This window comes from Marmota flaviventris, chromosome 4 (assembly GCF_047511675.1).
Source record: "Marmota flaviventris isolate mMarFla1 chromosome 4, mMarFla1.hap1, whole genome shotgun sequence".
Classification (NCBI taxonomy): domain Eukaryota; kingdom Metazoa; phylum Chordata; class Mammalia; order Rodentia; family Sciuridae; genus Marmota; species Marmota flaviventris.
Window position 1 is genome coordinate 19,400,650 of NC_092501.1, and position 16,433 is coordinate 19,417,082.

Below are 16,433 nucleotides of genomic sequence, written 5' to 3' on the forward strand. Positions count from 1 at the left end.
AAACATAAATCTTCGATGGTAATGTTTTTAAGAAGTCAAAGATCAATTTGGGTTGGCCAAATCATTTACTGCAAATGAGTGCGCTCTCTCTCTCTATTTTTTTTTAACACATGCCTTTATTTTTTTTATGTGGTGCTGAGGATCGAACCCAGGTCCCGCACGTGCTAGGTGAGCGCTCTACCGCTGAGCCACAATCCCCGCCCCGTCTATATTTTTTAATTACAGTTTTTTGGGGAAAAAGAGACCATCTTTACTAACTTGAAGACCTCATAAACTTATTTATAAGCTTGTTCCTTCTCTCTGAAACTCACAAAGATAATAATCATAAAGCCTTTTTTTGCTTGTCTAGGTCATCCCTATAAAAATTGGTATTAAAGAAATCAGACTCACTAGCTGGGTATGGTGGCAAATGCCTGTAATCCTAGCAATTCTGGATGCGGAGGCAGGAGTATCACAAGTTCAAGGCGCCAACCTGATACTTAGTGAGGCCATAAGCAACTTAGTGATAGACCCTGTTTCAGAAGAAAGAGAGCTCGAGGGCTGGGGTTGTGGCTTAGTGGTACAGTGCTTGCCTAGCATATGTGAGACACTGGGTTAGATCCTCAAGACCACATAAAAATAAATAAAGGTATTATAAAAATAAAAAGAGCTCGAGATGTGGATCAGTGATAAAACTTCTCTGGGTCAATCCCCAATAACCTCCACCCACTCTCTAAAAGAAATGAGGCTCACTCATGATTTACCAAGAATAGGATCACAAATTCCCTCCTAATTTCTATTTCTACCTAAAGTATCTTATCTCAGCCTCTTTAAACAAAGCAAGTTAAAGCAGGTTAGGTGTGGCAATTTTTGCTTCATTCAACTTCCTCCAGGGAAAGCTTTAGAAATAAGGTCCCCATAGGTTGCTTTAGTTCTCGTGTACACATGAATTCATACAAAACACAATTTTTCCTGTTATCTGTTTAAAAAATTGAGAAATAATACTTGTACCATTAAAATTTACTTTCAAATTGTACATTCCAGTAGTTTTTAGTATATTCCCAGCATTGATCAGGCAACCATTACCAGAAGTTCTCATCTAGTTCCAGAACTTTTTCATCACTCTAAAAGGAAATCCAATATTCATCAAGCTGTTATTGCTCCTTATTTCCCTCTGCCCTAGTTCTAATCTTCTATCTCTATAGATTTACCTATTTCAAACATTTCATATAAATGGAACCATATAATATATGACCTTCTTGTATCTGGCTTCTTTCACTCAGCATAATGTTTAGAATGTATCCGTAATGCAATGCTTTTTATGGCCACATAATATTCTATTGTACGATTATACCACATTTATTTCTCCACTCATCACATGCTAGATATATAGACTGTTTCCACTTTGGGGCTATTATGAGTAATGCTATTATGAAAACTGGTATACAAAAAACCAGTTTTCATATTCTCTTGAGTATATAGCTAGCAGTAGAACTGTTGGTTCATAATGATAACTGTGAGTTACCATTTTTAATCATCTTAACTCTGAGGAACAGCCAAATTGTTCCATTTACAGTCACATATATTTTTAAAGTACAGTGACAGCACTTTTTATTTTCACATTTTGATTAGAAGCAAATTGTTCTATCCCCAGAGGAACTAAAGATTTGCTTTGGGCCAAGTATTTTTAGAAGTTAAAATAAATTCAGCCAGGCACAATAGCACACATCAAACCTGCAACTGAGTAGGCTGAGGCAGGAGGATCACAATTTCAAAGCCAGACCTGGCAAGTTAGCACAACCCTATCTCAAAATTTAAAAAATGAAAAAAGGACTGGGGATGTGGCTCAGTGGCTAAGCATCCTTGGGTTCAATCCCCAGTACCAAAAGAAGTATTACTCCAAAAAAAAGGAGGAAATTAACATCTCTCAAGTTTATATAGTCAGTCTACAACTATGCACTGATGTCAACTCACAACAACTTCCAAATAGATGCTTAGTAGACATTTCACACTTTATGTGTCTTAAACCAAACTCCTATCCTCTCCCATTCCCCAAATAGCTCCTCCTGCAGACTTTTGCCTAGGCCCCAACCTTGGTGTTAAGCTCAATTCCTCTCCCTACATAATACCCCCTATCCCAGTTAGAAAATCTGGTTGGCCCTATCTTTAAAATACATCCAGAATCTAATAAAATACATCATCTTTCGCAACCTTATTGCATTGGCCTCCTGAATAGTCTCCTTGGATCCATACTTGCTTATTATAGGTTAGTCTTAAAATATAGTCAAGATTATCCTTTTAAAATGCATATCAGATTGTGAAACTACTCAGTTCAGTCAGCCAGGGACTTCCCATTACCCTTTTCTCATTCTGTTTCATCCATACTGTTAAGCCCAGGCCTTAAGGATGTTGGGTTTGTTGCTCTGCCTGCAACATTCTTCCGTCAGATATTCACATATGTGCTCTAAATTTCCAATTACCCCCAAATATTCCTTTTATCTTCCCTGCTCTATATTTCTCCTTAACATTTATCACCAATATAACATATACTTCACTTACTTATTTCTATCTACTACTAAAAATATAAAATCCATTAGGGCAGAAGGTTTGTCTACTTTGCTTATTACTGAATTCTCAGCACTTAGAACACAACCTGGCACATAAATGCTTGATGAATATTTGTTAAATGAACAAATGAGCAAATGAAAGAATCAAGTTGCTCAAAAAAAAAAAGCAAGAGAGATAAACAGAAGTCAGAGAAATATTTTTGAGGAAATAACATTACTAAACATAATAAATAAAGTCAGTATGGGAGTAAAAAGCACCATTTCTGGAAAATTATGCCATAATGTTTCTACAGTTTGCTTTAGCAATACTTGCTATCCTGGTTCATTATTTCTGGAAAGGATCTCTCCATTGCCAAGGGACCTTAGCTTGTAAAGAAATGAAACTGGGAGTTGACAAGTTCTTGGAGTGCTGATGTCCTTCTCTCAGTTGCCACATATATAGAGCCAAGAGCTTTCATGACATTTGCCTTCTATTAGACCCATTTCCAGATTCTTCACACTGTTCAATCTAAGTGTCCAGGCCATCTTCTGACCAAAACCACTAGCTGGTGAAATTCACCTTCTTTGGAAGTACAAGCACCTTCAAGCTGAAATTAATCTTAAATATAATGTTTCACAACCTCTCAGATATTTCATATACAGCAAACTAAAATAAAAAAAAGTTACTTGATCAAAATGTCTTGAATAGTATAAGTATTTTTTAAATAGTAAACAATGAATGTGACCAAGTTTGAATTTCACAATTCACTTTGAAATAAATTTGAAAACAGTATTATTTTATGAAAACTCTAGATAAAAATGGTTATATCTCATAATTTCAACAACTTAATTCATAAATTCATCATCTACATATTAGTTTTAGAAACTATAAAAGACACTGACAGACCTAAACTCAGCAAAGTAAATAATGGGCAAATAGATTAAAAAAAAAAAAAACTCTTCCCCAGAGGAGACTTTCCTTGTCTAGTGTTAGAAATGATGAGTCCTAAAGTCTTAATTCTAATTCTCCTAAGCATTATCAGTTTCAACAAAGCTTTATAAGAATGTCCCTACAAACCACACATTTTCATGTGCAGTTTAGTGAGAGCACTGTTAAAGTCTACACAATCCTGACCACCATTCCACCAACCTCTCCCTCCCACCATATTTTAATACACCTCCTAGGGAGATGAGTCCCTGTCACTATTACAGAAAAAAATGTACATTTTAACCTCCAAGTGCCTGACAGTGAGAAGAGAGTGTGCACTGCTATTATAAACTATTTTTCCCATTTTGCTACAGGAAAAATAAAAGTGATTTTCATGGGCAGTGATTTCTCACCAAAATCCTTTCCATACTCTATCTAGTGAAACTCTAACCTCCCTTCAAGGTCCACCCTTGTTCTTCTTTTCTGGGAGGCCTCTTCTGACCATTCTATCTTTGATGCTCTTTACTTGGTCAGTTGATATATTACATTTGTTTTCTGTACCTGTCATTTGGCATTTATAACACACTGGCAAATAACATCTTTTGTATTGTGGGTCTTAGTTTTCCTTTCCTATGTTTGACAGGAAATGAAAGTCAAAATCCCAAGGAGTTATGTATTATATGATATTATATGATAAAGTATAATCCCCTTACATATGAAAGAGAAGAGCCAGAAGCCCTAAAAGGGTGATTGAATTTAGAATACACAACAGTACTAAACTAAAATTTTACAAGCTTTTAGTTATACCAAAAAATTATTCCCAACATTGTACACTTATAAGGATATCTTTTAAGGTCAAAATATGTTGAAGTAAGAATGTCACTCAATAGCAGCCAGGTATTAAATATCTTAATTGAAAAGATACACAAATTCAATCAAGTATTAATACATATACAAGAGGTATGTTACTTAGCGTACAGAGCATACTTGGTATACACAAGAAATTGAGGTTCCTGTAGACCTCAGACTGGCACAGGGTTGAATTTTATTTTGCTGTGGACATAGGATATTATTACTACATTGCAACTATTACCATTAAAAATATTTAGGAGTAAGCCAAATATAGAAAGACAACTAAAAATTCCAAATTTCCACTCCCTGCAAAAAAACCAGCAAAAAATGTTCCAAGTAACTCAACCTCTCCTTTAGGAAGTAGTATATTTTAAGAACAAAGCCTGTGGCATGTGAAGCAATTCACTTCATGGATCAATAAACTTTTCTTGTGTTTTAAGTTAATAAAAATAGCAAAAGAAACAAATAATATAGAAAAATCACAGAAAACACTGAAAGTCCATCTCCTATTTATATCCTGATTCTAGTGAAATCTTATTTATCTATTTGACCACCTACCTCAAGAAAAAAAAAATTTTCCAGTGAAGGCAGAAATATTCTGATTTTGGTTCAATTCTTCTGTGCGGTCACCACCAAGAATAAGCTTAACAGAACTGGCCATATATTCTAGTGTTTAAAGGCATAAGTCCTGAGCTCAAATCTTGGCTATGCCATTTATTAACCATATGATCTTGGGCAAGTTTATTCACCAAATTTCAGATCATGTACATAGAATTTAACATGATCATTGGCAAGATGTGCATGTGTGTGTTGCTAGTGATTGAACCCAAGGCCTTGTACATGCTAGGCAAACATTATACTACCAATGAGCTACCCAGACACCCTAAAGTTTGAGAAAGATATTAAGTAATAAAGATATAATAATCAAGGATATTCTTACAGTCATAATTTCAAATCTTCCTTTCAATTCATATTATCAAAGTTCCTTCTTGTCTGGCTCTGACAGGCCTATTCCAAGTACCTTAAAACTCCACTCAACTATATCTGGTCTTATCACTTCTAGTTCTCTATCCATGGCTACTACCACAGGAACTTTCTGGAAATCAGGAAAAGAAAACAACAAAAACCCAGGAGACTACTAGCATACACCAAAACAATAACATAATCAATTTAAAACAGTGAATTCACTCAAGTAGGAATCACTGTCTTAGAAACTTAGACAAAGAAAAAGGGCAAGAAGGAAAAAAAAAAAAAACACAAAGTATTCAACTACTCCATTATTGTCTTCGGCCATCAATAGCCAGACCTACTAATGAAAAATGCCTCATTAAAATAATTTCTTTACTGCTTAATTTAATAATGATTTCATCATTGCTAGACTGTTTTTAATATAAGTCCCAACAACTTCTTAAGGTTTCTCCTTTCCCATGCATTCCAACAAGTGCTAAATTAGTTCTTCATCATGTGTTTAGGCCTCCTGCTGGGAAACATAATTAAAATTAAGCAGGCAACAATTCCACTTGGTACTAAGATTCTTTCAAATCCTCCAAATGAGGCTGGGCCTGGTTTCACCAGGAATTGGCTAAGAGTTCTGACAGGAAAACTTAGGGGCTGCTCAACTTGATGCTGGTCATTCAGTAGATGGCACTCTTCCCTCTGAACCCAAGTTAAACAAGCTATAAGAAGCATGCACTAATATTCAGGTGTGATAAAAAGCAGGAATTCTGTCTTCAAAGCACTTAACTGATAATCACAATCCCTTCAGAAGTGCATTCATCAAAAGCTGATGGAAAAGCTAGACACTTAAAAAGAACCCAAGAAAGTTCAGATTATCATAGGATATCAAATATACTATAAAAACACCTAACTCAATGATTATCAAGTAATTAGCTTCTTAGAGCCTCTATGATGTCAAATAAATATACCTTTTATTCATGAATAAAAGGTTCCTTCCCTGTTCCATTCTACCATAGCAGTCACAGTGGCTAGTGACCAGATCCTTATCGATTGCACATTTTTCATTAGGTGTCTAATGATAAAGAGTATTTACAGAACTAAGATTTTATCATTATCAATATTCACTTAGACAAATGAAGGATATACTACTTTCAACATTCTGATCAAAAATGATTTTTGAGGGGCTGGGGCTGTGGCTCAATGGTAGGGTGCTCGCCTAGCACATTCGAGGCCCTGGGTTCAATCCTCAGCACCACATAAAGATAAATAAATAAAATAAAGGTATTATGTCCAATTACAACTAAAAAGTAAATATAAAAATGATTTTTGATAAACAGATTCAACATTTTAATGCAAAAATCACTGCAGATCTAGTTTTACAAAAAAAGAATGTTTAAAGCAATATAAATTTCTGATTCACTTATAATATGTATTTTACTCTAATACAGAATGACTCCCAAATATTAGGTGATGAGTAAGGTTCCTCATCTTCTGTTTCAGAGATTTTTCTTTGAAATTTAAAATTCAAACAATTGTGGAGATGGAAGAAAATTCCTTCTAGTGCAATTTCCAATAAAAGCCAACTTTTCAGCAATCAGATAGGAATTGCCTTAAAAATTCTCCCTTTCTCTAGGAGAGACAACATTGTTCTGATGGTGAGTCATGAGAGAAAGACAAGGTAAGAGGAACATACCATTTTAAAGTTACCAAAAAAAAAAAAAAAGTTGGAAGTGGGAGTAAGGTATAAGAACAATGTATCAACTTCATTTTCAATCTCTTTTCCCTTTCCACCACCCATCTAGGCCACTAATCCTGAGCAGCAAAGACACCTTCTACTCATCCAAGGCACTTAGGATCATTCCCAGCTCCACCTGAGCTCTCACCATTGTCCTTCCCCAAACACTTCCTAGATATTAAAAGGCTGACCTTATAGAATCTTTTTCTCATGGACTAATAAGGGCAAATGAGAGTAGATAAGATAATGCGGGTGGCAGTTGCTGGCTCTAATTTCTGAAGGATTAAAAGGAGAATGTTTTTAAAAGTCCATAGGGAGGCCCTAAGCCCCAAATATACTTCTTTAGATCTACAAAATGAGCCCAATTATCTTTTCCATGAGGAAGCTGAGTAAACCGCCCCTCCTTTTTTTTTTTTTGCTATGGCATTTAGTCATTCCAACAGATCAAAAAATGACACGATGAGACAACTGTATGGAAAAGGAAAAAGGAAATGCTGACCTTGAACAGGATGAACTGAGCCACTGTGGTAGAACATCACAGAAACATTGCTGATAGTGATGAATTAAAGACATAAACCAAGTCCCCGGGATACTGAAAAATTCAGCACTTCTCTAACCTGACTGCTTTCTACACTGTTGGATTCCAACTCCCTAGCAGGCAATCAACAAATAGCCATGGGAACTGAATTAAAAACAGGTTAATTCACACCTGCACTATCCTTTCCCCTGCCATCCACAGAAGTAGTACATCACTGGTGGTGGGGAGTGGAAGATTACAAGGTAAATTTTAAAGGGGATGAGAGTTAAAAGTAATAATGATTTCATGTTTGTTACCAGCAGTTAGGTTTTGATCTTGCCTAATCCAATGCTTGCCTTAAACTATAATGTGAGCATTAAGATTATTTAATCATAATTATCTATATATTAATTATACTTTTTGAGACACTGGTTTGAAAGATATTATGTTATTATCCATAAAATTCTCAAAAGTACTTTATCCCTTTGCTGGTTGTGGGAAACACTAGGTATAGCCACTGCAAAAAAAAAAAAAAAAATGAGCATCATAACCTGAGATTCAAACTGAAGTCCTGTTTGAAGAAGCAGAAATCTTAAATGCTAGCTAATGTACTACCTATACACCAATTATCCTCGGGCCTGTTTCAGGGAATTTGAAACAAAGAAGTTTCAAAGTTCATCTTCTATCAGTGAGCCTAGTGTTTCTGACTAAGCTTTAAAACCAACTTTGAAAAAAGTATAATGGTATATGCGGTGGCAATATGGATCTGTGTGACATCAGGTAAATGCTCAATTTATATCTAACCTCATCAAAAAGATAAAACCATATGCTGAAGTCTATATATCTTGTACAATAACTGTTCAGTTTTTAGCATAGTTAAGACTAGTCTATACTATCTTCTCAAGAAGCAAACTTGTAAGAACTGTAAGCCTTATAAAGTTAAAGATAGGTTTCAGCCATTTTAAACCTTTTAGTGATCCTGGTACTATTTGGACTATGACAGGCAATTCTGAAAGTCATATTGATTCTTTGAGGTTTCTAGGATTCTCTTCATTAATAGTAGTAAGTAATGTCCTAGAAGACTGAAAGAGATCATTTATACAGCTTTTCAAACATTCAACCAAAAATAATATAGGGAAACAAAAGATTCTGATTCTTATTATCTATGCTACCATCTAAGTTAAATAGTATTTCATTCAAATATCTTTTCTTTTTTTTTAAATTTTTTTAAATTTTTTAATATTTATTTTTTTAGTTTTCGGCGGACACAACATCTTTGTTTGTATGTGGTGCTGAGGATTGAACCCGGGCCGCACGCACGCCAGGCGAGCGCACTACCGCTTGAGCCACATCCCCAGCCCTCATTCAAATATCTTTTCAACTGCACAAGTAATTTAATTTTGAACCTCTCTGAGACTTGATCAGCTATAAAAAGCAATATGATTAAAACACATAAGAAATAAACTAAAAGCCCACAAAACTTTTTCTTCTTCAATACTTTTGAAAAAATTGTTGGTACTTAGTAGATATTTGCTGAATGAAGGCCAGATAAATTACTTTTAATTTACCAGAAAGGAACATAATCCCCCAAGTACTACAGTCACATATACATATAGCCAAATACGCAAGTATCCATAATTAGCTAGCTACTGCTAGAGAAAAATAATAATTACAGTAGTTCCTCCTTATGCAAGGGATTACATTCCAAGACCCCAGTGTATACCTGAAGTGGCTGATAATACCAACCAAACTCTATGTGTACTGTTTTTTCCTATATATACATAGAATAAAGTTTAACTTATACACTAGAGAATAATAATAACTAATACTAAAATAAAACAAATATAACTATATACTGTAATAAGAGTTATTTAAAACTTATGAATTATTTATTTCTGGAATTTCCTATTTAATATTTTTGGTGTGAAGTTGACCATGGTAACTAAAACTGCAGAAAGCAAAACTGTGGATAGAGGACGGGGGTGGGCTGTATTCATCTAAGAGAAACTTTTTCCTTTCAAGCTATAGTCATTGAAAGACTTTTATCTTGAATATTAGAGAGAGGATTCTTGATAAATCCAACCCATAATAGTAAAACTTTGAGATTGTCTTGGCTTTTGGTCAACAGAATTTAATCTCTGGCAGAACCTGAAAGACCTCATAAAGTTTTACCTATAAACACTGTGGCATGAACCCTAAGTTCAAATGATAAAGCATTATCATAAGAGACAATAAATAAAATATTAAGGCACTTATTTTGAAACTCAGTTACATGCATGACAGGGTCTGTATGAACAATTAATTTCAAATTAGCTTTCAGTAATTTATAATAAGTTCACATTTAAAAGAAGAGGAGCATTGTTGATTAGACATTTAGTTTTATTATTCAAACTCTACATATTAATATTTTCAAACTAATATGAATCAGCACTAAATATTAATTATAGCAAAAAAGTTTTTAGTGTGAGAGATTAGCAACCTACACCTTCGAGACAGCTTATGCTTTTTTTATTCAATGTGTTTTTAGGCATTTTTCTCTTTTATTGCATTTCACTCTATATTGTTAGCAATAGATATCAGCTATCTACAATAATTCTAAACATAACAAAATAGCTCTGAATTTGTTAAATTTGCTTTATAAATCAACTAAAATGGTGAAGCAGCAAAACTCAGTACCATGAGAAATGTGAGTGACAAAGTGTAAGCCACAAGTTACATCTTTTCATTTAGTCACATTTAGTTTAGGAAGTAATTCAGGTGGTATTTAGAGCAAATTTAAGTTAAAATTCACCTCAGGTCCATATGGTCTTGGTAATCAGAAGGAAGACTGGACCTATTAATTTAATGCAGAACCAACAGGCATTAGTGGCCCCCCTGGGCCGTTTGGAGTCCTATACACCTAAGTTTAAAAAAAAAAAAACTTGGGCTGGGGATGTGGCTCAAGCGGTAGCGCGCTCGCCTGGCATGCGTGCGGCCCGGGTTCGATCCTCAGCACCACATACAGACAAAGATGTTGTGTCCGCCAAATATTAAAAAAAATAAATATTAAAAAAAAAACTTAATATCTTTAGAAATTAAAAGATAGTACAGGGGCTGGGGCTCAGTGGTAGAGTGCTTGCCTAGCATGTGTGAGGCACTGGGTTCGATTCTCAGCACCACATATAAGTAAATGAATAAAATAAAGGTCAACACATCTAAAAAGATATTTTTTAAAAAAAGATAGTATACTCTGGCTGGGGTGGTAGTTCAGTAAGTAGAGTGCTTACCTCACTTGCGTGGGGCCCTGGGTTCAATCCTCAGCACCACATTAAATAAATAAATAAAAATAAGGATATTGTTTCCATCTACAACTAAAAAAATAAATAAAAAAGCATACTCTAGCCCAAACTCAAGCATGGTAGCTAAACACATGTTGTATGTATCAAAAGAATTCTCTTCTTGGGGCTGGGGATGTGGCTCAAGTGGTAGCGTGCTCGCCTGGCGTGTGTGCCGCCCGGGTTTGATCCTCAGCACCACATACAAACAAAGATGTTGTGTCCGCTGAAAACTAAAAAAATTAAAAAAAAAAAAAAAAGAATTCTTTTCTAAAGTCAAAAAGGGACTATATTTACTGCAGATTAATCACTAACTTTCAGATTTAAGCACAACCTGGTGATATTATTAATATAAGAGTGTGTGGATGAAAAGGACAGTGAAGATAGTAATCTTGGCACTACTGTCAAGACCTTTTCATTGATTTTCATGACCGCTAGTGAAATAGCAGCAGGGCCCAGTTGTTACATGGGCTTACTCTTGAGCCAGACAAGGTTCCGAAACAGCAAGGTACTTAACCTCTCCATGCCTCTGTTTAATCACTGGGTTGTTGGGAGGATTAAGTAAATTAAATCATGTAAAACCCTTAGAATAGTGCCTGGCACAGATGTAAAACAAATAAATATTGGCTATTACAAATATTTGATGTCTTCAATGCTGGGTAGCATGATATTAACTATCTTCAAAAAGATGTCATTTTAAAAAATGTAATTTCCTATACCAATGATGGTAAATATATCAAGCACTTACTGAGTACAAGCTCTATTCTAAGCAGTTTACATATAACTAAGGTTCTTATATGATTATTGCCTAGCATTCTACAAATGCAGTTTATAGAGTTTATTCACTTGTGCTGGGTTTTCATATTTTTACCTGATTTCTTCCCTTGGCAGAAATGCTGCTTCTTTCATGATGACATATATGTGTGCTGCCCAGTACTGCTAACCCACTGCTCTAAGATAGGAGACTAACTAGCTAACTACCTGTAGGCTAACATGTGACAAAAGCATGGGACATTATTTTGGGAAACCTCACAAACTTCAGAAGTTAGACATCACCCTGTACCTAGGTTTTAGAATTGTGTGTAGAAGGTGGAGTGTTGCTGATGTTATATCCTCTTAGTCCCCAAATATTCTGGTTTTACAAAGACCAAATCCACATCACCAAGAACTCGAATTTACCCCAGCATAACATCAAAAAAAAAGAGCAAAGAATACAATAATTTTCTCATTTATTTCTAGTCAATGATTAAAACACATCCTGAAAGTGCAATCCTTCTATCATGCAAAATAGATTTTTTTCAGATGTCATAAATTACATATATCATATGCCAAGTTTACCAAACATTTCCTATAACATACATGTAAAAACTGTAACATACCATGACTCATATCCAAATACTTCCAGAACTCCTAAAATTATGTTCAATATTTAAAATACGTACACTACTATTTTTTCTTTGAAAGAAATTTTACCAACATGCCAGCACTTTATGTCAACTTTAAATTAGTACAGATTGAACTCTTATCTTCAGAGAAATGAATTAAATGTAGCTAACGTGACCTCTTTTTCCCGTCCTCCCTCAGTAAAATTAATCTCTTCAATTTAAGTAAAAGAAAACGAGTTAGAGTGCAAGTGTAATGCAATTGAGACATAGATATGAAGTCTTTTTACAAATGCTCCCAAAGTAGCTTGCCCTTATAAATGAGTCAGTACCTTACCTACCATAATTACACAAATTTGTTTACTAGTTAAGTACCTTAATTTAAAAACGACAAATTACTCTTATTCTTTTTAACAGTGCTTTCTAGAAGTCTCCTAAAGACAAAATCAGGATGTACACAGCACAAAGTAGGCAACCATTTCATACTGCTAAATCTAAAATGTCACATAATTCAATGTAAATATGCACACACGTTCATGTAGCTGGTCCCAGAATCTTATCAACTCCATCAATATTACATATAATCTTTACTATAAAGCCTCTTGGTTCACTCAAATCCCATACTACTCTAGAAGGTCAATTGCAACAGCACATGTGCCAAGGATATTAGTGGTTTTCCTTACACTCCCATTTTAAACGGGCACATACTTGCAATTAAATCTCTGCAATAAAAAGTTCACCTGAGGCCATTCTTGTCATTTTAACAGAGGTCCAGATTACTCTACCTGTGGTCCTGCCTTAGCTATATTTGTATTCCTCCAAAAAGGCTGAACAAGCCCCAGACGCGAGCAAATCAGATCTGCGGCCAACTCTGCTTGTCACCCCGGACAGGAAGCTCAACCTAACAAGTATAGGTTCGTAGGGGTGGTGTGTTTGTGTTTGTGATGGGGAGTGGGGACGTGGACTGGATAAAAAGATGACTTAACACTTTCAACTTGTAAGTTTTTTAAATGAGGAGAAGAAATCCAAACAAATCAACACTCCCTCCTTTTCTCCACCTCTTTCAAGCGCGGGAACCTCCCACCCTCCTGGTGCGCACCTTCGGGGTTTAGAGGCCCGGGTCCCCAGGGCCTCAGCAAGCACAGGGTTTTACAACTCCCGCCCTCCCTGCAAAGAAGCCAGAGGACGCCGGGGAGAACCGGGCCCACTCCGCGGCGCCCCTCCGCAGCACACAGCTCCCCGGGACCTCCCCCGCAGGTACGCCCCTCTCCGCCCGCACGACGTTCCCATTCCCGCCCCAAAGAGAGGTTCACCTGAGGCTGCAGGGACAGCCAATAGGAAGTCCCCGCCCGCGCGAACCCCCGCTGGTGTCCCCGCAGCCAGCCCCGGCTTGGGCGCCTGAGTCCCGGCCCGGAGGAGGGGCGGAACCACGGAGCCTCCACTCCCCGCAGGATTACCTCACAGCCGGCTTTGTGCGGCTTCTTCTTCTCCGCCGGCCGCCACCGGCTGCAGCGGCCACCGGATCCCCGCAGCCGCCTCTTAAGAGCCGCACGGCTCCAGAGGGAAGGGCAGCGGGACGAAGAGGGGGGCGTGAGGAGGGAGGGACCTAAATGCCCAGCCCAGGGCAGCAGGAAGCGGCGACACCTGGGTCGCCGACGCTTCTAGCTTTCGCTGTTTTAAAATATATAATTAAAAACCCCTCCTCTCCCTCCCGCCCCTCGCCCTGGCGACCGTTACCGGCTGGCTGCTCGCGCTTTGGCGGGACTGGCCGAGCTCCCCGCGAGCGTCCCTTGGCCCCGCCCCTTAAGGCCCCGCCCCAAGCACATCTCACTCCGCCCCACAGGCCCGCCCTTCAAGGCCCCCCGAGCGCCCCTGACTCCGCCCCTCGGCCTCCAAGCATTCTAGCTCCACCTCCTGTAGGTCCCGCCCCTGGCGGGCCCGGGCTCTCTTAGGCCCCGCCCCTCGCGCCCCTCACACGGTTTGGTCCCGCCTATCGCAGCCCCCTGTGGGGCCGCCGGCTCCGCGTCCGTGCAGCTGCGGTGGTGGGGGCCTAGAAGCTCTGCAGCCCGGAGGGCCTATTGCGGGGCGGCTGCCTGGCGCCTCTACAACGTCTTTCTCTGGCTGTGCAGCTGCGTTCCGCGGCCGGAGGGGGAAACGACCCCGACGGAAACCAGACCGCGAGCTGGAGGAGGGGAGCCTCGGAAATGTCTCCCGCCCTAACCTGAACCAACTCCCCAGCGACTTTCGAGGTTGAGCAGCAGCTTTTGGATTGTGCCTTTGCGCCGCCCACACTGACTGCTGGGTCTCCATGGGGAGGCCACTGCTAAAGTTCGACCTCCGCACGCCCCCCATAGGAGGGTCCTGGATTTTCTTAGCACATTTGCCTTTGGAGGCGACCCCCCCACACTCGCACACACACACACACCCAGCCACTCAGGGGCTGAGAGAGGGGGTCTCTCAGTTCTTAGTTTGGACCTGTCGAGAGTCTTCACGGTTTTGGCCCCTCGCCTGGTAACCTTAAGAGACCTGACCTCTGAGAGGTAAAAAAGTCAAGGCGCCGCCAGCAGCTTTCAAAATGAATTCGAGACAGGGCAAACTTTGCAACAATTGCAGGGCTGGGGATCCAGCCACAGGTGACACGGCCGCCCACCCCCGCCACGGAGACACGTTTGTCACCCCCAACCTATTCTCGAAATAGACCTCCCCACAGCGCACACTTTTCTCTGCCACCCACAACTTGCATATCCCTCCTGCACACGTCCTCACCCGCAAGCACACCCCTCAGAGCGCCATTCTAGTGATTCATGGTCCCTTGGGTCAACCCCACCCTAACACACACAACAAACTTCAATCCCCACCCTTATCTCTCGTCGTTTCCAAGGCACTGGCGACAGTCCATTTCATTTCCTTCCTCATCTGCAGACTCTTCCCCCTCAAATACCTCTCACCATCCCCCTCATCTTCATCCCCTCCTTCTTCCCTAAAAATGTGTTAATTAAAATGTAGTTTCCTCTTCCCACATATGAAGTGTGGAAAAATGAATCTTGGCACAAGCTGTGATTCATTTATGCTCATTTTCTCTCTCCACTGGACTAAGGCACTAAGGTTATAGAAATTTTATTCTACCACCATCTCCTATATTTTTTTTTTTCTAATCTGACCATGCCTTCATATTTTTAAATACTCCTAAACAACCGCGGGGAAGACTTCCGAGTTTGGGGGAGAAAACAATATTTAGAAAATGCTCAGCCTGTCATTTTATTTGGCATTTAAAAATATCTGCAGTATTTGCGAGAGATACTGGGAGTGGCTGGATGTTTTCTTGCATTTAAAAAGAAAAAAAAATGAAAAGCTTTTCATGCATCATGGTTAGCCTTTTTATGAATAGCAAAAATTTTTAAAAAGTATACTAAGGGCACACATATCAGATAATAGTCTCCACAATACCGGGCTTTCGCCAGTCACAAATCTAGACCCCCATCACCATCAAAGGAAGACAAATTCACATAATGATTTTAAGCGTGTCTAATGAACAAACTTGCACAATCAGTCCCTTTCCCACAGGGATTTTTGAGCAAAATGGATAAAAGATCTGCTTACCTGAAGATCCTAAGCTTCCTTGAGTGCAGGGTTGTAGACGTGTGTGTCTGTCTTCGGTTCTCTAGGTGTGGATTCTGCAGTGCTGCACAGACACTCACTGCAGCCTCGGACCAGCGACAGCAGCGGCGCGGCGGCGGCGGCGGCAGCAGCAGCGGCAGCAATAGCAGAAGCAGCAGCAACTGCTGCTTGCTTCTCCCAAGGCTGAGTAGTAAAGTGTGTGACTTAGTAGAGACTCCACAATTACCATTAGGCGCCTGCTTTATAAGAGAGGAGGCGGAATCTTTCTAAAAGGAATGGGTTTTGTTTTTCCTCTCCACTATTGCTTCATAAGAGGAAGAAAGGGTGGAATCAGGGAGTTTTTTAGACTGAGTAAAGCAATACAGCTGTGGGAGGTCAAGGTTAAAATTAACTGGGTGACGGAGGGACAGAGGCACCGATTTTAGGGTGAGTCAATGAAACGCTAGAAGCACTAGTTTTAAAGAGCCCTTCTAACTTCCAACATTGGGCTTAATAGCAAAACTAAAACCATGTGCCTTGAAATTGATTTGCAACTTTTGTTAATATTTAATTTCTAAGTACACTGCTAAAATAACTATAGAAAGGGAGGCTATTTGGTACTTAAT

At 38.8% G+C, this 16,433-nt stretch overlaps 1 protein-coding gene across 6 annotated transcripts in view; it reads right to left on the reverse strand.

Moving 5' to 3' along the window:
• Add3 (adducin 3) overlaps window positions 1-16,178 on the reverse strand; it is a 120,718-nt gene extending 104,540 nt beyond the window's left edge. For 2 of the 6 annotated variants that reach the window (XM_071610932.1, XM_071610929.1), the window contains exon 1: window positions 15,811-16,178. The gene's annotated coding sequence lies outside the window, so the exon portion shown is untranslated. Of the gene's footprint in view, window positions 1-13,667; window positions 13,924-13,947; window positions 13,972-15,810 lie in introns of those variants that run through there. The other 4 variants (XM_071610933.1, XM_027929870.3, XM_071610931.1 and 1 more) reach the window with 3 other exon arrangements.
• Window positions 16,179-16,433: the final 255 nt, after the last annotated feature.